We start from the raw sequence: 20,529 nt of genomic DNA, 5'->3' as shown, positions 1-20,529 counted from the left end.
GGGCCGGATCCTAAGGGCGCAGCGTTCTCTCGGAGGGAATTCCTGGATGGTGGGTTTGATTTGCCCTTAGAAAAGGGTACAGCTGTAGGCAACTGCGAATAAACAATCTTTGGAAGGGTCTGAGAGCGCATGGAGGGTCTGAGAGTGCTTGGAGGTCTGGAGCGACCCTACCCACAGACGCGACCGCGAGCCGCGCTCGGAGCTCTCAGGGCCCAGCACCTGGGCAAAAGCACCGCGACTTGATGCTTGGCGAAGGGCTGAGCTTTATGCATTTAGGCTTTGAAGGCCCCTGAGTGTGCTCACGGAAGGGAGCGCTGTGGGTCAGTCTTCCTCGCCCTGTGTTTGCTCTATCATCTTTTCCCTCAACTTCTTCTCTCCTGCTCTTCCCATTTCTTGCACTGCCACTAGCTCTCTTCCTTTTCCCGCTCCCAGTTCTCCGTTCTCCAGTTATTTCCCGCATTTTTGGCCTTCTCTCTGTCCAATTTCTCGCTTCTCTTTTCAACTTTCTCTTCCTCCTTCTATAGTCCACTCTTGTTTCATTTTCTTTCTTGCTTTCTTCCCTTCTCTTCTGCCTCTCCTCCTCCCCTCGCTCCAAACCGGGTCTGGAGTTGCCGCGGGTGCCCCTGATGGTGGCGCTGCCATGCAGAAGGCTTTAGCAGCTCTAGAGCAGGGGTCAGCGCCGGAGACCACCAGTCCTGCCAGGTGGAAATCGCCCTCGGACCAGGCTCCACTCTCAGACCGACCTCTCCTCAGCTTTCCGCATCCCTTAGCTTTGTCACTCAGCCACACGCAGTAAAGTAGTAAAACATTTCAACCAGCTCCTTGGATTTTCCATCTTTTCTATTTTCCACTATAGAGGCAAGAAATTTCAGAGGGGGTCAGTGGGCAAAAGTTCCCTTGAGTCACTAGAGAAGAGATTCCAGATTTTGGAGTCTGGAACTTCCAGCTCTCAGTAGCTCATAATGTAAACTGAAACTCAGGATGGTTTTGTTTTTTGTTTGTTTGTTTCAATTTTAAAATGATAATCATATCACTACACAGGTTGGCCTTTATAAAAAATTGTTTCCTTTCATCGGAATGTCCTTTACATCCCATATTCTGCCTCTTCTGCCCCCAAACTAGTTGGAGATTCATCTCAAGTGTTACCATCGTGGTAAAGATTTCCCCTCCTCCCCAAAGCTGTATTGTCTTTTGCATGGTTATTTCACCCATTGGATAATGAACTCCTGGTGGGGCAACAGCCCCATACAGCACTATTCCTCTTGTATCACCAATATACCCACCTAGCACTTGGCACATGGTCGGTTCTCAGTAAATGTGTCATGAATAAATGAATGCATGACAACTGGGAAAACTAAATTATATAATGTGTTTGAAGGGACATCAAATCTTAATTAGTTGTACTAAATTTGTCCTTCTCTTTAAATGAGTGTCTCCTTCTCTTTCCTTGATAATTTTGGGTTTTTAGCAATGGCATCTAGCCCAATTCCCTTTTTGCTCCCATTTCCCTCTTTTCCCTCCCTCTCTGCACTCTCAGACTGCAAAGCACTTCTGTGGGAGGAAGCACACCCCAACTGTCAATCACAAAGTAGAACTGCGGTCAGAGTAGCCCAGGGTTTTGTTTCCAACATTAATGAAGTGGCTGGAACAGCAAACATCTGCCGAAGGGGCCCAAACTCTTTCCAGCAGCTGGAGACCCACAGACACTTCCCAGCCTCCTGTGACTGTACCCAGGCAGTGTCTGCCCCTATGTTCCTGGAACACACAGAGAGAGGAAAACACTGGTCTGCCTTTAGCTACATTTAGGCAGGCATGGAGAGGAGAAAATTTCACGACTCCCAGAAGACTGCAAGTCATCAGCCCTCCCACCCCCTTCAGTCTAGTACCTGATTCCTGAGGACAAACCCCAGTAGTGAGACATGAACATAGCCAATACCTTTGCTATGTTAGAGCTAAAGGCTTTAACAACTAAAAACCAAAGAATACTTCTTTCCCACTTCACACCCAATAGCTTACTTTTCTAGAACTCTTGAAATTTAATTAAAAAGTGGTTTATATTGATGCATTATAATTACATTAGTGAGATTCATTGTTATGTATTCATACATGCACACAATATAACAGTATAATTTGGTCAATTTTATTCCACTATATCTCCAAAGCAAACTGTTTTTTAAAAATCCTAGGGTGACTTTTAAATTGCATATATGACATAAACCTAGATGGACTCAACTTGACTCTTAGTTTTACCATCCTTTTAAAATCTTGAGATATGTGTTGATGTAAATACTCAGAAGTAACCAGGACCTAAGTCTTTTAAGTACAGTAATTCTTTTCCCAACCATCTTTTCTCCAAAGAAGAAAGAAGGGGAGAAAAGCATTTCTTACATTCTCATCAAGTCTACTTAGTAACTTGTATTTCAGCCACCAAGTTCTGAAATAGTTTCAGACATGTAAAAGCAAAATAGGGAAAGGCTTGTAAGTTAATATTCCCCTGGGCCCCAGGGCCATGCCAAAACTGCTTGCTGTCTGCAGCCGGGCACAGCAGCCTCAAATAACAAGTTAAAGGAGGTGTACAAGGAGGCCAGCTTATTTTTAATGATGATATTAATTTACAAAAACTGCTCTCATACACTGGAAGGCATCTTTTTAAGAGAGGGCACAAATGCAATCCACTTGACAAATGGTCTTGGGAGTGACTAGCACCTTCTATCCTTTCTCAAAAGCCAGTTTAAATTGAGAAAAATAAAAGATGATGGCTGTGTCTACAAAGCACTGAATGTTTATATAAAGTTGGGGAAATTCAGTAAATTGTCCAGATGTTGCCAAATTTTGAGAAGCCTGCTGTACAGACTAAAATTTGAACATTATTTCTCTTTTTTAATTGTGCTATGCTGACATCAAACAGTTATATTTCTGCCAATATCCTTTGCACCTCAATTATCCCAACTGATGTAGCCGGAAATATAGAATTCAAGCTGTCTGAATTTTATCATAATAGTGTGAAAACACTGGAGCATCACTGGTTTTGACTTTTTTCTCATATCCCTTAATTAATAATGTCTCAAAAAGAGAGAAGCAGCAGTGTGAAACATGTGATGGAATAAGGTCGTGGCTGTCTGGGGGTAAGAGAAATGAACTTTGGGAGTCAGGCAAACTTTATGCCTGACTTTAACCTACCCAATCACTGACTAATTTCCCTTGGTCCCTAATCATAATTTGTGAGTAAGGACAGCCAACTCTCTTTACTCCTTGCTAAAAATTTCTCTCCCCATCATCTTTGTATTTTCAATAAAATGAGCTATTTGCTATCAAAAACCATCACAAAACAAAACTGCACTTTAAAAAGTAGCAGCCCCATCCTCTGCTGTTGCATGTATTTGGGGCTGGATTTTCTCAATGTTCAAAACCCAGGAACCAGCCAAGATTAAGAATGGGAGAGCAGGACTAGGAAGGCAGGACTATGGTTAACTAAAGAAAGAGGTCCTAACCACCTAGGGTCCTTAAGTGCCACTTAACATCTGGCCCTACAGGCACAGACTCTGCACATCTGTAGGTGTCAATCAGTCTGACCAGCACTTTACAGAGACTGGGTCATTTATGGTTCTCAAATTTTTTAATCTGCTGGAGGGAAATAAAAATGCCATAATCCTGCATCCACGGGTGACATCTCATCCAAATCATCTCATAAAATATTTCTATTCTCTCCTCGGTCTCAAGCAGTTCTTGACTAATATTCCCTGTAGTCTTCCCCAATGCAGGGCAAGTTAGCAACCCATGAGGCAGAATTTCAGAGCAAACATGGAATAAGTGGGTCCTTAGCATCGGTTGTCATCAAGGACAAGAAGGCTCCTGAGTCTGACAACACAGGGAAAGACTTGTGGAGCCAGTCAGCCTTCTAAACACATGAAAGGGAAGCAACACTCTCAGAGAGCTTTGGATAATTAAGGAAATCTGCTGGCACGATTGTTACTATGTTAATACAGAACAATATTTACCAAGAACATTGGGTGCAATATGCCAATCAGGGAATGCAATGGTCCCTGCTCCAGGTCTTTAAGAAAGAGGAAGTTTGTACAAACTCCTGGACACAGGTGCTAATCACCTATTTAAGTCTAAGTGCAGTGTGTGTGTGTGTGTGCACTTGTATGTTGCATGTTTGCTTGTGTTTATATGTGTGTTTCTCTCTGTGTGCCTATGCATGTGTACCTGCGGCCGGTCTATATACCTTTATGTTGTTTGTTTGCTTTGCTTTTTCTTTCTTTCTTTCTCTTTTGAATGAAGAGAGGAAAAAAGGGAAAAGAGACATTTAAAAATGTTATTTAGATAAATTCAAGAGACAGTCTTAATCCTACAGGAGGAATAAAAGAAAAGAAAGCTGAGCAAACTGTCCAGACAAAAGTTTCACAATTATAGCATTATTCTGTCCTGGGCTATGCAGACTATTTCCTTTTCCAAGAAATACTCCACAATTTGAAATATTTCTTACAAACATGAGCTTTTAAGAGAAAGTTGACCTCTGTGAGCTACTTATCAGGAATATTTTTATCATCAATGGAAATTACAGCACAGCAAATGTACTCAAAGCAAAATAGGAAAAAAAACCAAAAAATGTGGAAAATTCTGGTATTAAATACTTTCATGTGAAATACTCCAAAACTAAAGAAAATGCTAACATAGCCTTTTGGGGATAATCTGAAACAAATGAACTCTTGCTGCTTCTACCTTTTTTTTTTTTTTTTTTGTCTGCGGATTTTTTTATGCAGAGAAATAATTTACTTCACTCTGAGCAGATAGCCTCAAGGACAATTTTTATAGACCTCTAATGTTGTGGGTTTTCCTGCATTACTTTCAAAAGTTATAGGGATGCACATATCTAAATAGGCTGTAAACCACTAAAGTAAATAAATGAAATGGTGCCAATCTCCATGCATTTCAATTACGCAAGCAGCCTGCCTTTTTAAATGGAATTCTAAGTTATCACAGAACAGAGAATCCCCAATTCCGTTGCCAGTCCACATCCTGATACGTTTACTTAAGTCAATTATTGAGTCTCTTAGATTATGTCTACAAAAGCTGCCAAAACATCTGGTCATTTCAATCAGTTCAATAAAAGATTCTGCCAAATCAGGGGGGGAAATTAGTCAAATTATTCATCTGTATAGACAGAAAAATAGGTTGTTTTCTTCAAGTAGACAGTAAGTGGATATAGCTCGAAAGAGTTCTCTTCTGAAACCAGAATACAGTCCATAATTCCTGAAGGAGGTTGTGATTTTTATCATCTAATGTTTGGGAAGTATTCTGATAGATCTTTAGGCCAAAATTTAATGGGTATGAAGATGACTTATCCATGTCTCTGAGACAATTCTGTGCTCATTTGAATTCTATGTTCTAAAGTTTGGGACCAAGCCAGAACTAAGCCAAACTGGCGTTTGCTAAATGTTGAAAAATAAAAGTAGCAGAACTAGAAATCAGAACATAGTGCTTATTCCCCTGGAACTCTCTGTAATTTATGTGTATGTGTGCCCTCATTTTAACAAAAATTCAACACATGATTTAAACTGCCCAAAAACAGATGAATACACAGCTTTTGATCAGACCCTCTGTGCACAAAATCCTGCTCTATAAAATAAAAATAATATGGTTACTTTCTTGAGAGAGAGGATTTTTTAATATTTTATTTTTTTAGTTATCGGCAGACACAACATCTTTGTTTGTATGTGGTGCTGAGGATTGAACCTGGGCCACACGCATGCCAGGCGAGCACACTACCGCTTGAGCCACATCCCCAGCCCCATAATATGGTTACTTGATTTTCTCAGTTTCTTATGTAGTATCTTCAACAACTACTTGGAATTTCAAATCATTATCTTTATGGACCATATAGTCAGAGCCCAAAAGAGAAACAATACTCAGAAAACGGAAGGGAAAGATGCAGGAGTCCAACATTCTGATTTTATTACCCCACTTTTATTTCCCATTAATGTAATAACTCATGGACTCAAAAATCCTCTGATCTTAAAAATTCTTTAAAATTTCTTGGTTCAGAAATCTGCACTAGAATACGATCCTCCTCTTGAATAAACCCAGAGGAAGAAGATAAAATTCCCATACTAATTTGGAGAAACATTAAGTACAAATAAGCTACCCATGTCTCATTTTTTATGGCTTTGTTCTCTGTGCATAGTTTTGAGGTTTAAAAAAGAGCCAGAGACAATTAGAAACAATTATTGTCATAACAATAAAATAAACTTTATGTGAAGGTCTGGGGTGACTCATCTTCATATTGAATGTTTCAGAGGACATGATTTCTGAGACTGAGGTCTGTGTATAACTTGTTAAATGTCTATAGCTTAATTGTTAAAGGTTGCTAATAAACTAGCAAAAAAAAACTTTCTGTCTTCTTTAGGAGATTAAAACCATTCTTTGTCTCCAGGACAAAGACATTAAAAGAAACTCAGTTTTCTAGGTAGGAGGAAGATGATAAAAAAAAAAGTAAAGTTTTGTTTAGAATCTCACTAGGAGCAGAATCTTGCTTTATTAAAAACAAAACAAAAAACAGAAATTTTACTAATTTTTAACCAGGCTTAAGGGAAAATCTGGGGTCCAGTAAAGGAATGATATTCATATATAAAAGGAATATTTTTAGTTTTGATGAGGGCAGGTTAGAAGTTGGTAGGAAAAAGACTTTGTGGAGAATTAGGCAGAAGGACCATGAACAAAGAATGGGATTAACTAGGATGATCAAATATGGCGGTAAAGGGTAGATCATATTTAATTTCTTATAGACAGAGCTAGAATTTGTTTTCCCTCTGTAGGACTAATTACAAAGAGTTGTTTTATTTGTTGTATTGCTGTTTTTTTAAGATTTTTTTTTTATTTTTTAGTTATAGATGGACACAACACCCTTATTTTATTTACTTATTTGTATGCAGTACTGAGGATGGAACCCAGTGCCTCTTATGTGTTAGGCAAATGTTCTACCACTGAGCTGCACCCCAGCTTTGATGTTTTATGGTTTTGTTTTGTTTTGCTGAGGACTGAACCCAGGGACTCATACATACTAAGCACACTCTACCATTGAACTATTCCCTCAGCCACTGTGCGGTATGAAGTTTCCTTTCACTTATCCAGTTTGATTTTGCAAAAGCAGGGTGTGCTGCCCTGAAGACAATGGTATGGAGAACAGAAAGGGAGCAGAACATGAAAGAAGGTGTTGAAAAGATGAGAGAGTGTATCATTAAACAGGACATGCCAATCAGCTCCTGAAATCCTCAAAATTATTAACAAATATAAAGAAAAGAACCCACCCTTTAGAATGTACCCACCCCCACACACATCCACACAGGCTAAAAGCCTTCAAATAAGTTACTGTCATGATGACAAACTAAGAAGCCATTTACAAGGTAATATTTTGGAGCACAAAGAGACCCACATAAAAGAGTCAAAATGAATCACATGTTGTTTGTGGGAATGTAACCTGCTATGACATTTCTGGAGGGCAGCTTGGCATTATGTCTCAAACTCAAAATTCATTCAGCAGCCCCAATCTGGGAACTGAAACCAAAGCTGTGGTTCTTAAATATGATAATACATATAACCTCTTAGAAGAACATGTTTAAAAACTGTCAGCTCGTGGGTTTCTTCCCCCAGAATTTGTGGGCATGAGCACTAAAAATGTTAAACAAGTAGTCCTCTTGGTTTTGCTTCTGATTAACAATCAGATTACCAAGGAGATAATAAAACCGAGAAAGGCTGTAAGCAGAAATAAATATGGGAGTTAAGATTCCTTAAAACTATAAAAATTTGTTATTTCACATCTCTGAATCTTTCACTGAAAAGACAATTTCCTTGTCTTTTCAATGAAAGTACATATCCATGTAACTATTGTGCAATTACAGAAGAATATATGCATAAATGGCTTAGACTGTGCCTGGCATACACGTAAATAAATGTTAACTATTACTACTGCAATGCTGAATGGGGGGGGAATCCATTCAAATAATAGAATGTATAATACAATTTAATTTTTTGAAACATTATTTATATACACACACTATATATGTGCATATAGAGATATCCTAAAGCATATTCAAATATTAACAGTGACCATTTTTTAAGAATAGAATTTTGAGGGATTGACTTCTCCTCTCTGAAGTTTTAAATATTGTTTTAATATTAAAATATATCATTTCCTCCTAAAAACTGTAATATTTAAGTTTAAAATATGTAAGGCTGAAAATATAAAGTGTATTTTAATAATATCTTACATTTGCATAACACATTTACAGACGTTTTTAACCTGTATTACTTTATGAGTGCCTCAAGCCATCCCTTGAATGAAAAATATGTTTTCCTTGAAATAATTCACCCACAGATAAATTTGCAGAGCCAAGTTTCAAATTCAAATCTTTCAAGTCCAAGTTCAGCATACCTTCTACTGGACAATGTTTTCTCACTGATCCCAGTTATATGTTTTCAAAAGAAAAGGAATTCCATCTTTATGAGTTTCTGTTGTGTGCTATCCACCTCATTTAAAATTTTTAAAATCCTAAGCATTTGATAGCATTGAAATAAATTAAACATTAAGACTGATGAAAATATATTAAAATAAGGAATCTCAAAATTTAGGTTTCTAGTAGAAACTTAGCCATCTCATGTATTATGAAGCTTTATGAGTCCTAGGTAATTTTCTAAACATAGACAGTCCCAATCATCTATTAAAAGTTAACTGATTTCACGAGGGGAAAAAAAAATGAGTTGATAGTAATGCGGAAAGCAGAATGACAACGATATTGCTCTGGGTTTTCGAAAGTTTTTTTAGCAGGTTTAGCTGCTAACCGGTCTGTACAGGCTAAACGTGGAATTAGACGGGATCCGAAGGTAGCCGCAAATTGTCAGGGTCGTGGCATGGCCGTTACTGCCCTCTACCGGGAGAAAAGGAACATGACGCCTCTCCTGTGAAATCACATCTCCCTCTCTTGGCAGGATAGAAGAAGGTCACGAGACAGGCTTCTGTGAGGTGAGTGACTGCTAGTTACTGTTCCAGAACATAAACTCTCAGAAAGTAAATTGGGGGGCTCCTCGGCCTCAGCACTGAATCAGAAGCATTGCTAGTTGCGATTCTTCCCTAAAACGGTGAAGCAGATCAAGGGACACTTTTTAGTTGTGACAGAAAAGACTCTTTACTGATTCTTTATCCTAGTTTTAGTTTTGATAATCCTCACCATCAAAGATTTGAATTCTCCACCTCAAATAATAGGAGATGATATGAAAACAGTCAATGATACAAGTAAAGTCTACACACAAAACCGCAAGACCCAGGACTGTGCCCAGAGGTCAAGGTATAAGAGAGAACACAGCAAAAGTCCAACCTGGGTTTGTGGACCTCAACCATAACTAACTAGACTTCCCTAAGTAACTCTCAGAGATCTAATTAGTCCATGATGATAAATATCTATTGATCAACTGATTACATTTTAATTAACTCCAGTATACCTTTATCTACTCTAGACCAGATTTTAACATACCCAGCTTTTATGGATTTGTGCACTCATATTTCCCAGAATTTATAGATACACCTGGTCTCCTTTAACTTAGATTGTAAACCCTCTTGAGAAAAGGGAGTGGAAAGTCTGGCTAAAAAAAGAAAAACATAAGAGGTAAATATTAAAAACAGGAAGAATGTTAAAAAAAAAAAAACAGAAAAAAACTCAAAATTTCAAACTATAGACAGAAAGTCCTGACCCCGTAAATTATAAAGCCACTGACCGTAACTTTATAGGAAAAACATCTATAGTATAGGAAAACATCTATTTTCTTATATTTTCCAAACAGTATTTCTGGGTATGAAAAACAAATTTGTACATGACTGCAACAGCCACTCTTCTCTGCCTAAAAATTTTCAAAACAAAACTTCAATTCATGTAAGTAACTAAAACGACAAACTACCACAGAACTATGGATAGTCATTAAGACACTGGCCCAAGTGCTGCATTCCCAGTGGCCTATTAATCAATCAGATAATTGATTTTGTGATCAGAACATTCTTTTATTTCTGGGTATTGAATACCACACTCTGGAACAATAACCTCTTTTTTTTTTTTTCTGTGCATTGCACTTCATTATCTTAACTGTAGCCATGTGATATAATACTGTGTTGGAGATAAAAGTATAAAAATTAAATAGATCATTTATCAAAATATTTATTGAGCATCTGGTTTGTCCCCGGAGCTATGCTGCCCAAAGAAATACGGTGGTGAACAGTACATATTCTCTTTCCTCAGAGTAGCAGACCTATAGTGAAGACAAGCAAACTTCCCCCCAGACGATGCTTTGGGAGTTAGTACAGTCTTAAAAGGGATCAGGGAAGGGTTTCAGAACAACTGTGAGCTGAGCTTAGATCTAAAGGAGACTCTAAGTGAGGGGTAAAGGAACTTGAAGTAGACAATAGACAAAAGAAACACCCAAAAGCTAAAAACAAATGAAAGTGTTTGGTATCCTGGAATCTGCAGTAGTCAAGTGTGGCTGCAGCATAGTTTTGGAGAGAAGAATGTCAAGAGGGGGAAACAGAAGGAAGACAGGCCAGATCAAAAAGCATCTTTTAAACTATTCTTTATTCTGGAGATAGAAGTGTTGTAGGATTTGTAGCAGGAGAGTGACATAATCAGCCATGTGCTTCTAAAAGGCTGGACATGATGTTTGTGGAATATGGAGTAGAGGAAAGCAGAATGAGACAGGGAAACCAGGTAAGAAGATTCTACATTCATCTGAGTGAGCTGCAGCAGTCTTATTAAGTAATAGAGATGAAGAGAAAGAAGGGATAACAGTAGTGTTGAGAAAATTGAATAACCAGTCGCAGTGGTTCATAAGGCTGAGGTGGGAGGATCACAAGTTTGAGATCAGCCTCAGCTTAGGCTCTAAGCAACTCAATGAGCCTGTCTCAAAAAAAAAAAAAAAAAAAAAATTAAAAAGCTGGGGATGTGACTTGGTGGTTAAGTGCCCCTGGGTTCAATTCCTAGTACCAGAAAAGAAAAAAATAAATAAAAGAATACATGAGACTCAGGGCTATTTTAATGTCAGAATATAAAAACTCAAGGAGTGACATCATTTAATATTCAGAATATAAAGAATGCCCACAATTTAATAACAACAACAAAAAAATCTTTAATGAGAAAAGAGCCAGGCAGAGTGGCACACACCTGTAATCCCAGCAACTGGGGAGACTGAGGCAGGAGGATCACAAGTTCAAGGTCAACCTTGTCAACTTAATGAGACCTTATCTAAAAATTAAATTTTTTAAAAGGGCTGAGCATGTAATTCAGTGGTCAAGTACCCCTGGGTTCAATCCCCAGTACCTTCTTCCCCTCAAAAAAGTGAGCAAAGGACTCAAATAGAATTTTCTCCAAAGAAGCAATACAAATGTCCAATAATCACAAGAAAATATGCTGAATATTACTAATCACTGGGACAATACAAATCAGAACCACAATGAAATACCCTTTCGTACCTATTAGAATAGCTACAATCAAAGGAAACAGAAAATTACAAGTGATGGTATGGCTATGAAGAAATTGGAAACTTGTACTTTGCTGGTAGGAAAGTGAAATGGAGCCAGGTGTAGTGGCACATGCCTGTAATCCCAGAAACTCAGGAGGCTGAGGCAAGAGGATCATAAGTTCAAGGCCAGCCTCAGCAACTTAGCAAGATCCTCAACAACTGAGAGACACCTGTCTCAAAATACAAAGAACTGGGGCAATAAAGTGCCCCTGGGTTCAGTTCTCAGTATGAAAGAAAAAAAGAGAGAAGGAAAGAGCTCTTATGGAAAAAGTTTTGCCAGTTCCTCAGAAAGCTAAAAATTAGCATATTATCCAGCAATTCAGCTCCTAAGTATATGTGTATATATACACATACACATACATATACATATACATATATATATACACACACATATGTAAAGCATAAAAAAATCAAAACAGGAACTTAAACAATATTTGTATGTAAATGTTCATGACAGCATTATTTACAGTAGCCAAGAAGTGAAAATAACCCAAGAGTCCATCAACAGAAAATTGGATGAACAAAAGGTGTATATACTTACAATGGAATATTATTTAGCCTTATAAAGTAATTAAGCTCTGATACACTCTATAACATGGATGAATCTTTTAAACATATTGTATTAAGTGAGATAAGAAAAACCAAAAAAGGACAAATACTGTATAATTAAATTTATACCAAATATCTGGAACAAGTAAGTTCATAAAAACAAAAAGAATAATGGTTAAAAGAAATCTAGGAAGTGAAGAATGAGAAGTTATTATATAATGATTGTAGAGTTTCTGTTGGGGTGATTAAAATTTTTGTGAATATTGATTGCATCATATTGTGAGTAAAAGTTAATAGCATTGATTGGAAACCCAAAATATGGTTGAAACAGCAAATTTTATATGACATATATCCTACTACAATTTTTTAGAAATTAATGTAATGGGGGTGGGGATGTGGCTCAAGCGGTAGCGCGCTCGCCTGGCATGCGTGCGGCCCGGGTTCGATCCTCAGCACCACATACAAAAAACAAAGATGTTGTGTCCGCCGAAAACTAAAAAATAAATATTAAAAAATTCTCTCTCTCTCTCACTCTCTCTTTAAAAAAAAAAAAAAGAAAGAAATTAATGTAATGACCCAAAACCTTCATACTGACCTGCACCTCTTTAATGGGTGAGTAGTATGGTATGTAAATTATACCTCAATAAATCTGTTAATAAACAAATAGCAACAACAAAAAAGAAGGAGGGGCTGAGCATGCAGTTCAGTGGTAAAGCGCTTGCCCAGAGAGGGTGAGGCATGGGTTTAATACCCAACACCACAAAAAGATTAAAAAATAAAAATAAAATAATAACTAACAAAATAGCTTCTAGATTTTTGACTTAGCAGATAAATTGACAGGGTTATTGAAGTTGCGTAGTTAAGGGAATAAGGAGTTTGAGGAGGAAATAGTTCAATTTTGAATATGCTGAATTTGAGATGCTTATTAGACAACAAATGGAGACGTACAGCGTACAGTTGAGCATATGTGTCTGAAATTTGGAAAAGAAATCTGAATTAGAGGTAAAAATTCAGAGGCCATCAGCACACATATTAAAGCTCTAAGAGTAAGTGGAATTATCTAGGGAATATGAAAATAGAGCGGTAGATGGGAGAATCAGAGAGAGAATCCCGAAGAAAGCTGAGGACATAAGAAGATGGCAGAGTGGATCTAGGACTGAAGCAGAGGAGGAACGGCTGACCAGGGAGCTGGGTGACAGAATCCACCCTCTAAAACTCAATGACGGGCAGTTTGAGACTTGGAGGGACTTGGAGCTTGGTTACTGAAGCAGAAGATAAGAACAGAATTCCTTGACCCTAAACCTGGACTAGGGTAGGGTCAGAGGGGAAGGATACCAAACAACAGCTGGAAAGAAAAGCAGACCAAGTTAAAACAGAACAGGAGCAGAAAAGACAATGAAGGAGATCCCCACCGTTTAACCCAAATTGTGGACTGACAGCTGTGCCTGGCAGGATAGCTGTGTTGTAGAGTCCACAGCTAGCCAGTCTCCCTAGAAAAGATTAAATCAACATAGCTTCTCCCCACCTTCAGACAGTAATGAATGAAACCAGAGGGAATACCTCTGAAACGGGTAGTCTCTGTAATTCATTTAGAAGGAATCTGGAGAAGGATTGCCGCTAGCTGAAAGTTACTGAAACCCCCACCCTTCTCTGTGGACAAGAGGAGTGGGGTGGAGCTAACCTGATTGCTAATCACTCCTGGAGGGTGCTAACCCCCACCCAGCACTCCACACAGCTCAGCAGGAGCTCAGGCAAAGGCAGGCCAACTGACCTTGGTGATGGTGATGCCTAAAACATCAGCCAGGGCAGGGGCTTCTATGTCACAGAGCCCACAGACAGCATGCATCCACAGGCCATACACTTGCAGCTGACCTCCAAGTACTTAGATAGATAGCATTGTTCTGGAGAAGTCCCAGTGGAGGTGAGTGTGTGCCCACAATTTACAGCCACAGGTAGGGGGAGCTCAGATACAGGCAGGCTTCTGCACCACAGACCACCCACAGAGAGCTCACAATCACAGGTCCCTCACTTAGACAGCCACCAACCTTTATCACACTTTTAAGAAGGCCCTGTGGAGAGGAGTGGATGCAAAATGTCCCACAGCAATCAGTGACAGCCTGAGCCATGCACCCTGTGCTCCCACACCCAAAAGAAGCAGCCAGCAGATGAAGCGCAGCACCTTCCAAACATGCAGGTTCCAGCCCCTGGGCTGATGAACAAGAACTGGCTGGTGAGAAATCCACAGCAATCTGAGAAGTAGCTCCAGTGCCCCAGCACCTCTAGGGGAATCCACAATTGTGAAATTACCAGTTAATTCAATTCTCATTCAGACACATGGATACACAGAAGGCAATTCTTCAGGATAAACCAAGGAGACAGCAAAGTGTTGAGAGCCACAGCCAAGTCGGAATGGCCCCTGGCATTTTGCCAGAAGTAGTGGTTGAGAGGTGATGCCAGCGAGCCATTCAGATGATGACTTTTGAGTTCTCGCGGAGTTCCCGTTGAGTTCTGGTTGAGCTCTCGCAGGATTCCTGGAGAGTTCTCGTGGGTTGGTGGAGTTCCGGGTAGAGAGAGTTCTGGTTGGTGTGTGGTGTGCCTGGAAGGACTGCGTGCGTGGTGTTGGTGTGAGTTCGGAAATAAAGTTTGTTCCTGCTTGAGTGGCTCGTGATTTGTGCCCAGCCAGACTGCGGAAGCAAAGGACATTAAATATGCACAATAACACTACATCCCAGGTAGGAATTTATAGAGGAGCACCCCACAGACACCAACCATCACCCAGTGTGCCTAGATATAAACCCACTGACACATGACTTGTGCATTCCACAAAGGGCAGCAGTCCTATATTCCCCATAGGCCACCCAGCACCACATCAAATAGAAAACACCTCTACCTTAGACTACCACACCTCTCACACTCTGAAATATAGACAAGGTAGCCCACATTGGATTTAACAGTCCTGTATACTTAGAGATTTTCTTTAGGAGGGCATACAACACTACACCCCTTAACAGGGAATAATCAGGCTCCTAAGTCACAGATAATTAGGGACCATCTCTTCTAACCCAACAGAAAACTAGCAGGCACCTAGCCACACCAAATATCAGAAGGGGCCTCCTAGGATTGTATTAGAGGTGAGCTGGTATGATCACTGCCTCAAAACTCAGGGAAACAAAGATAAAACGGAAGAGTGGTGGGAATCTTATAAAGATCCCAAATCCTGATGAAATCCAAACCTGGAAGACTCAATACAGCATTTCTCCACTTCTATATGGATTGTTATAAATAGCTCTAATGTAAATTTGGATCTTACGTATATTACTTTTCCTTTTGAATTTATACATTTTACTCTGTTATTTGATATTGTACCCTCAACCCATTTGATTGCACGTCTTCTAATGTTTTAAAACATTAACTCGAGACATTCTACCTTTCTTTCCCTAGCTCAGGTTTACACTTGCTCCTCTTCCTCTTGCATTACCTGCTCATGCATCAAAACCCCCCACCCATCTTTTTCTACTTTTTACCTTGGTTTGTATTGTTCTTTTCTATATTTTCTATTCTCTCTCTTTTTTTCTTTGCCCATTTTTTTCTCTCCTCCCCCCTTTATTTTTTATATAGTATAATAGTAATTTTATTATCTATAATAACTTCTTAACCTAATGCAGAACATTACTTCAATTTTATATCTGAATTAGAGGAACTGTGGAGAACATTTTCAACAAGTTTTTCCTCCTAAGGTTTGTTAGTACATGACTTTGCTCTAAAGTGAATGCAGTTAGTAGGGTTTAGTATCTTTTCTCAAAGTGGTGATAATACTAAGAACAGCAGAGGATACATATTGAGTGGGAGCATCAATATTCATCCAGCATTGGTAACTGAAGAGAAATAATCTTACAAAATAGTTCCTTCCTAAAAGTAGAAACAATAATCATACCAGCAGATGGGTTAATATACAAATAGTATGAAAAAGCAAGGAAACAAGTCATCCCAAACAGCCCCACAACATTTCAACAACTGATCCCATTGTCACCACCATGGAGGAAATTTCAAAGAAAGAATTTTAAAAGTTTAGTTAAGAGCTGAAATCAATAAAATTGAAACAAAAGAAACAATTCAAACAATTAACAAAACAAAAAGTTGGATCTTTGAAAAATAAATAAAATTGAAAAACCCTTAGCAATGCTAACAAAGAGAAAGAGAAATTCAAATTACTAATATTTGCAATGAAAAAGGAAATGTCACAATGGACAGTACTAAAATACAGACCATAATCAGAGCCTATTTTGAAAATTTATACTCTAATAAAATAGAAAATCTTGAAGACAGACAAATTTCTAGAGACACATGACCTATCCAAATTGATTCAGGAGGACAAAAAGTTAAACAGATCAAGACACCATCAAAAGCTTATCAGGAAAAAAAAAATCCCAGGTCCAGATAGATTCTCAGTCAGTTCAATGTCTGTCACCATCCTCTCAGCTAACACCATCCTCCTCAAATTATTTTGTGAAATAGAAAAGAAGGCTAGTATCACCCTGATACCAAACCAGACAAAGACACATTAAGGAAAAATGGAAAAAAAAAACTTCAGACTAATATCCCTGATGAACATAAATGCAAAAATTCTTAATAAAATACTGGCAAATTGCAGACAAAAAATATTTTTAAAAAAATAGTGCACCTGATGAGGGGTGTTCATCCCAGGTATGCAAGATGGATTCAACATAAGGAAATCATCAAACATAATTCATCACATCAGTAAACTTACAAGAATCACATAATTATCTCAATAGAAGCATAAAAGAACATTTGACAACATGCAGCATCCATTCATGTTCAAAATACTAGAAAAACTAGAGATAATAGGAACATTCCTCAATGTTGTGAGAGCTATCTATGCTAAACCCAAGGCCAACATTATTCTAAATGGAGAAAAATTAAAAGAATTCCTTCTAAAAACTGGAAGACAGGGATACTGTTTCTCCACTTCTATTCAACATAGTCTCTAAAACTCTATCCAGAGCAGTTAGACAGAAGAAAGAAATTAAAGGGATATGAATAGAAAAATAACTCAAACTATTCCTGTTTGCTGATGACATGATTAGAAGATGCAAAAAAAGTCCACCAAAAAACTTCTAGAATAATTGAATTCAGTGAAGTGGCAGGATATAAAATAAATACCCATAAATTAAATGCTTTCCTATATATCAATGATGAATACATTGAAGGAGAAATGAGAAAAACTATCCCATTCACAATAGCCTCAAAAAAACTATTTGGGAATCAACCTAACAAAGAGGTTAGGTTAGGTTCTACAATGAAAACTACAGAACACCAAATAAAGAAATTAAAGAAGACCTTGGAAGATGGAATGATCTCCCATGTTTGTTTGTTTGTTTGTTTGTTTTTTTTTTGAGAGGCAGAATTAACATTGTCCAAAGGGCCATACTACCAAAAGCAATTCCTATTTAAATCCCAATGATGTTCTTTATAGAAATAGAAAAAGCAATCATGAAATTCACTTGGAAAAACAAGAGGCATAGAATAGCCAAAGCAATAGTTAGCAAGAAAAGTGAAGCAGGAGGCATCTTAATACCAGATGTTAAATTATACTACAGAGCCATAGTAACAAAAACAGCATAGTATTGACACCAAAAGAGATATGGATACCAGTGGTACAAAATAGAAGACACAGAGACAAACCCACATAAATACAGTTATACTAGACAAATACACCAAGAACATACATTGGAGAAAAGATAGCCTCTTCAACAAATAGTGCTGGGAAAACTGGAAATCCATATGTAATAAAATAAAATTAGACCTGTATCTCTCATGTTGCACAAAATTCCACTGAGGGTAGATCAAGGACCTAGGCATTAGATCAGAGACCCTGGACCTACTAGAAGAAAAAGTCGGCCCAAATCTCCATCATGTCGACTTAGGGACCAAATTCCTCAACAATACTCCTAAGGCACAAGGAGTAAAATCAAGAAACAATAATTGAGATTGTATAATACTAAAAAGCTTCTTCCTAACAAAGGAAACAAGAACATTAAGAAAGAGCCTATAGAATGGAAGATAATTTTTGCTACTGCACCTCAGATACAGCATAAATAGAGCATTAATCTCCAAGATGTATAAAGAACACTAAAAACTTAACACCAAAGAAACAAATAACCCAATCAATAAATGGGCAAAGGAACTGAACATATACTTCACAGAAGAGTCAACAAATATGTGAAAAAAAATGTTCAATATCTCTAGCAATTAGAGAAATGCAAGTTAAAACTACACTGATTTTTTTGTCTTACTCCAGTCAGAATGGCAGCTGTCACTAATACAAGTAACAATAAATGTTGGTGAGGACGTGGGGATAAAGGTACACCCAGACATTGCTAGTGGCACTGAAAATTGGTGCAACTACTCTGGAAAGCAGAATGCAGAGTCCTCAGAAAACTTGGAATAGAACAACCATTGGGCCCAGTTATCCCACTCCTCAGCATATACCTAAAAGACTTAAAATCAGCATACTACAGAGACGAAGCCACATCAATGTTTACAGCTGCTTAATTCACAATATCTATGCTATGGAACCAACCTAAGTGCCCTTCAATATATGAATGAATAAATAAAATATAGTATATATTCATAATAGAATGCTAATTAGTCATAAAAAAGAATGAAATTATGGCATTTGCTGGTAAATGGATAGAACGGAGACTATCATGCTAAGCAAAATAAGCCAATCCTAAAAAAACGAAGGGCCAAATGTTCTCTCTGATATACAATGCTGACTCACAATAGGCTAGGAGGGGAGAGAGAAGGGGAAGTTCTCTCGATTAAACAGGGGGGAATCAGGGGGAAGAGAGAGGAGATGGGAATGGGAAGGATAGTAGAATGAATCAGATAAAACTTTCCTATGTTTATATACGAATACATAACCAGTGTAACTCCACATCATGTACAACCACAAGAATGGGAAGTTATACTCCATATATGCATGATGTCAATATATATTGTACTGTCTTGTATAACTGAAAAAAAAAGTACTAAAATAGTGCATAATAAAAGAAAGATAGAAAAAAAAGTTTACAGTTAAAATGTTCAAAGAACTAAAAGAAGATGTAAGGAATTAATTTAGAAAGTACAAGAAATGAAAGAGCATTTCAATAAGGAGAACTTCTGAAAAAGAACCGAACAGAAATCCTGGAAATGAAAGACTCAATAAATCAAATTAAAAATTCAGATGAAAGCTTCACCAATAGATTAGACCACTCTGAAGATAGATTCTCAGGCCTTGAAGACAAAGAATATAATCTTGAAAATAAAGAAAAGATATTAAGAGACCATGACCAGAAGTTTTCCAAACCTTAGGAAAGAGATGAAAACCCAAATATGAAGGCATTTAGAAAGCTAAATAGGCCAGATCAAAAAAGGTACTCTCTAAGACACATTATAATTAACATGCCTAATATGCTGAATAGGAACAGAAATTTAAAATGGCAAGAGAAAAACATCAGGCCACATTTAGAGAGGTAAGCCAATTAGTATTCAACTGATTTCACAGCCCCATCCCTAGAAGCCAGGAAGACTTAGAATAATATATATCAAGCCCTGAAGGAAAATGGTTACCAACCAAGGCTACTATATCCAGCAAAACTATCATTCAGAATTGAAAATAAAATAAAACCTTCCATCATAAGCAGAAACTAAAAGAATTCACAATCTCTAAGCCTGCACTACAAAACATACTCAATGAAATATTTAATGCAGAAGAAATAAAAAATAAAAATGAAAACAGGCATAGGGATGACTCTCACTGGACAAATAGTTGATATTAAAAAATCAAATATGAATTACAAATTTGAAATAAATCAAAATGGCAGAAAATAAAAATCATTTCTCTATAATGACACCAAATGTTGCAGGTCTAAATTCTAATTAAAAGATATAGATTGATGAGGGGGAGGGGCCGGATAAGTGAAAGGGCTCTGGACTAACAGGATTGAGAGACTCCCAGGAGCCACCGTACAGGGATTTCTGTCAGCACATAGAGGGCAGAAGCTTGGCTCAGAGGGCACAGCTCCACCTATTGGAAGAGAAGAAAATGGGATTCAGCCATAGAACAGGGGATGCCAGCATGGCAGAGATCTGATGTCATCGGAGAGCGGCCGAGGAGAGAACTTCATCGGTGCCAGTGGCGACGGAAACAGTTGGTCCCCTGGTAGGGAGGGTGAGTCACAGATACCCGAGTCTCTCTCGCTTTGTCGTCGAGCCAGAGGGGAGGAGCGGGGCCACCGCCCGCGCCCACAAGGTAGGCAGACCTGCGACCAACCTGCAGATCAGGCCCAGCGGTCTGCAGGCATGGTAGGAGGGGCAGGGCAGAGCCGCCGCCCGCGCCGGCAAGGTAAGCAGACC

The 20,529-nt window shown here is 38.3% G+C and overlaps 1 long non-coding RNA gene across 1 annotated transcript in view; it reads left to right on the top strand.

Moving 5' to 3' along the window:
- Positions 1 to 20,069: 20,069 nt before the first annotated feature.
- The window catches only part of LOC125614022, an 11,049-nt gene continuing 10,589 nt past the window's right edge, over positions 20,070 to 20,529 (top strand). The window contains exon 1 of the long non-coding RNA XR_007344657.1: positions 20,070 to 20,363. This is a non-coding gene — a long non-coding RNA (uncharacterized LOC125614022). The remainder of the gene's footprint in view (positions 20,364 to 20,529) is intronic.

This window comes from Marmota marmota, unplaced genomic scaffold (genome assembly GCF_001458135.2).
Source record: "Marmota marmota marmota unplaced genomic scaffold, marMar, whole genome shotgun sequence".
Classification (NCBI taxonomy): domain Eukaryota; kingdom Metazoa; phylum Chordata; class Mammalia; order Rodentia; family Sciuridae; genus Marmota; species Marmota marmota.
Note: the sequence above shows the minus strand (reverse complement) of the source record. Positions and strands in the feature narration are given on the sequence as shown.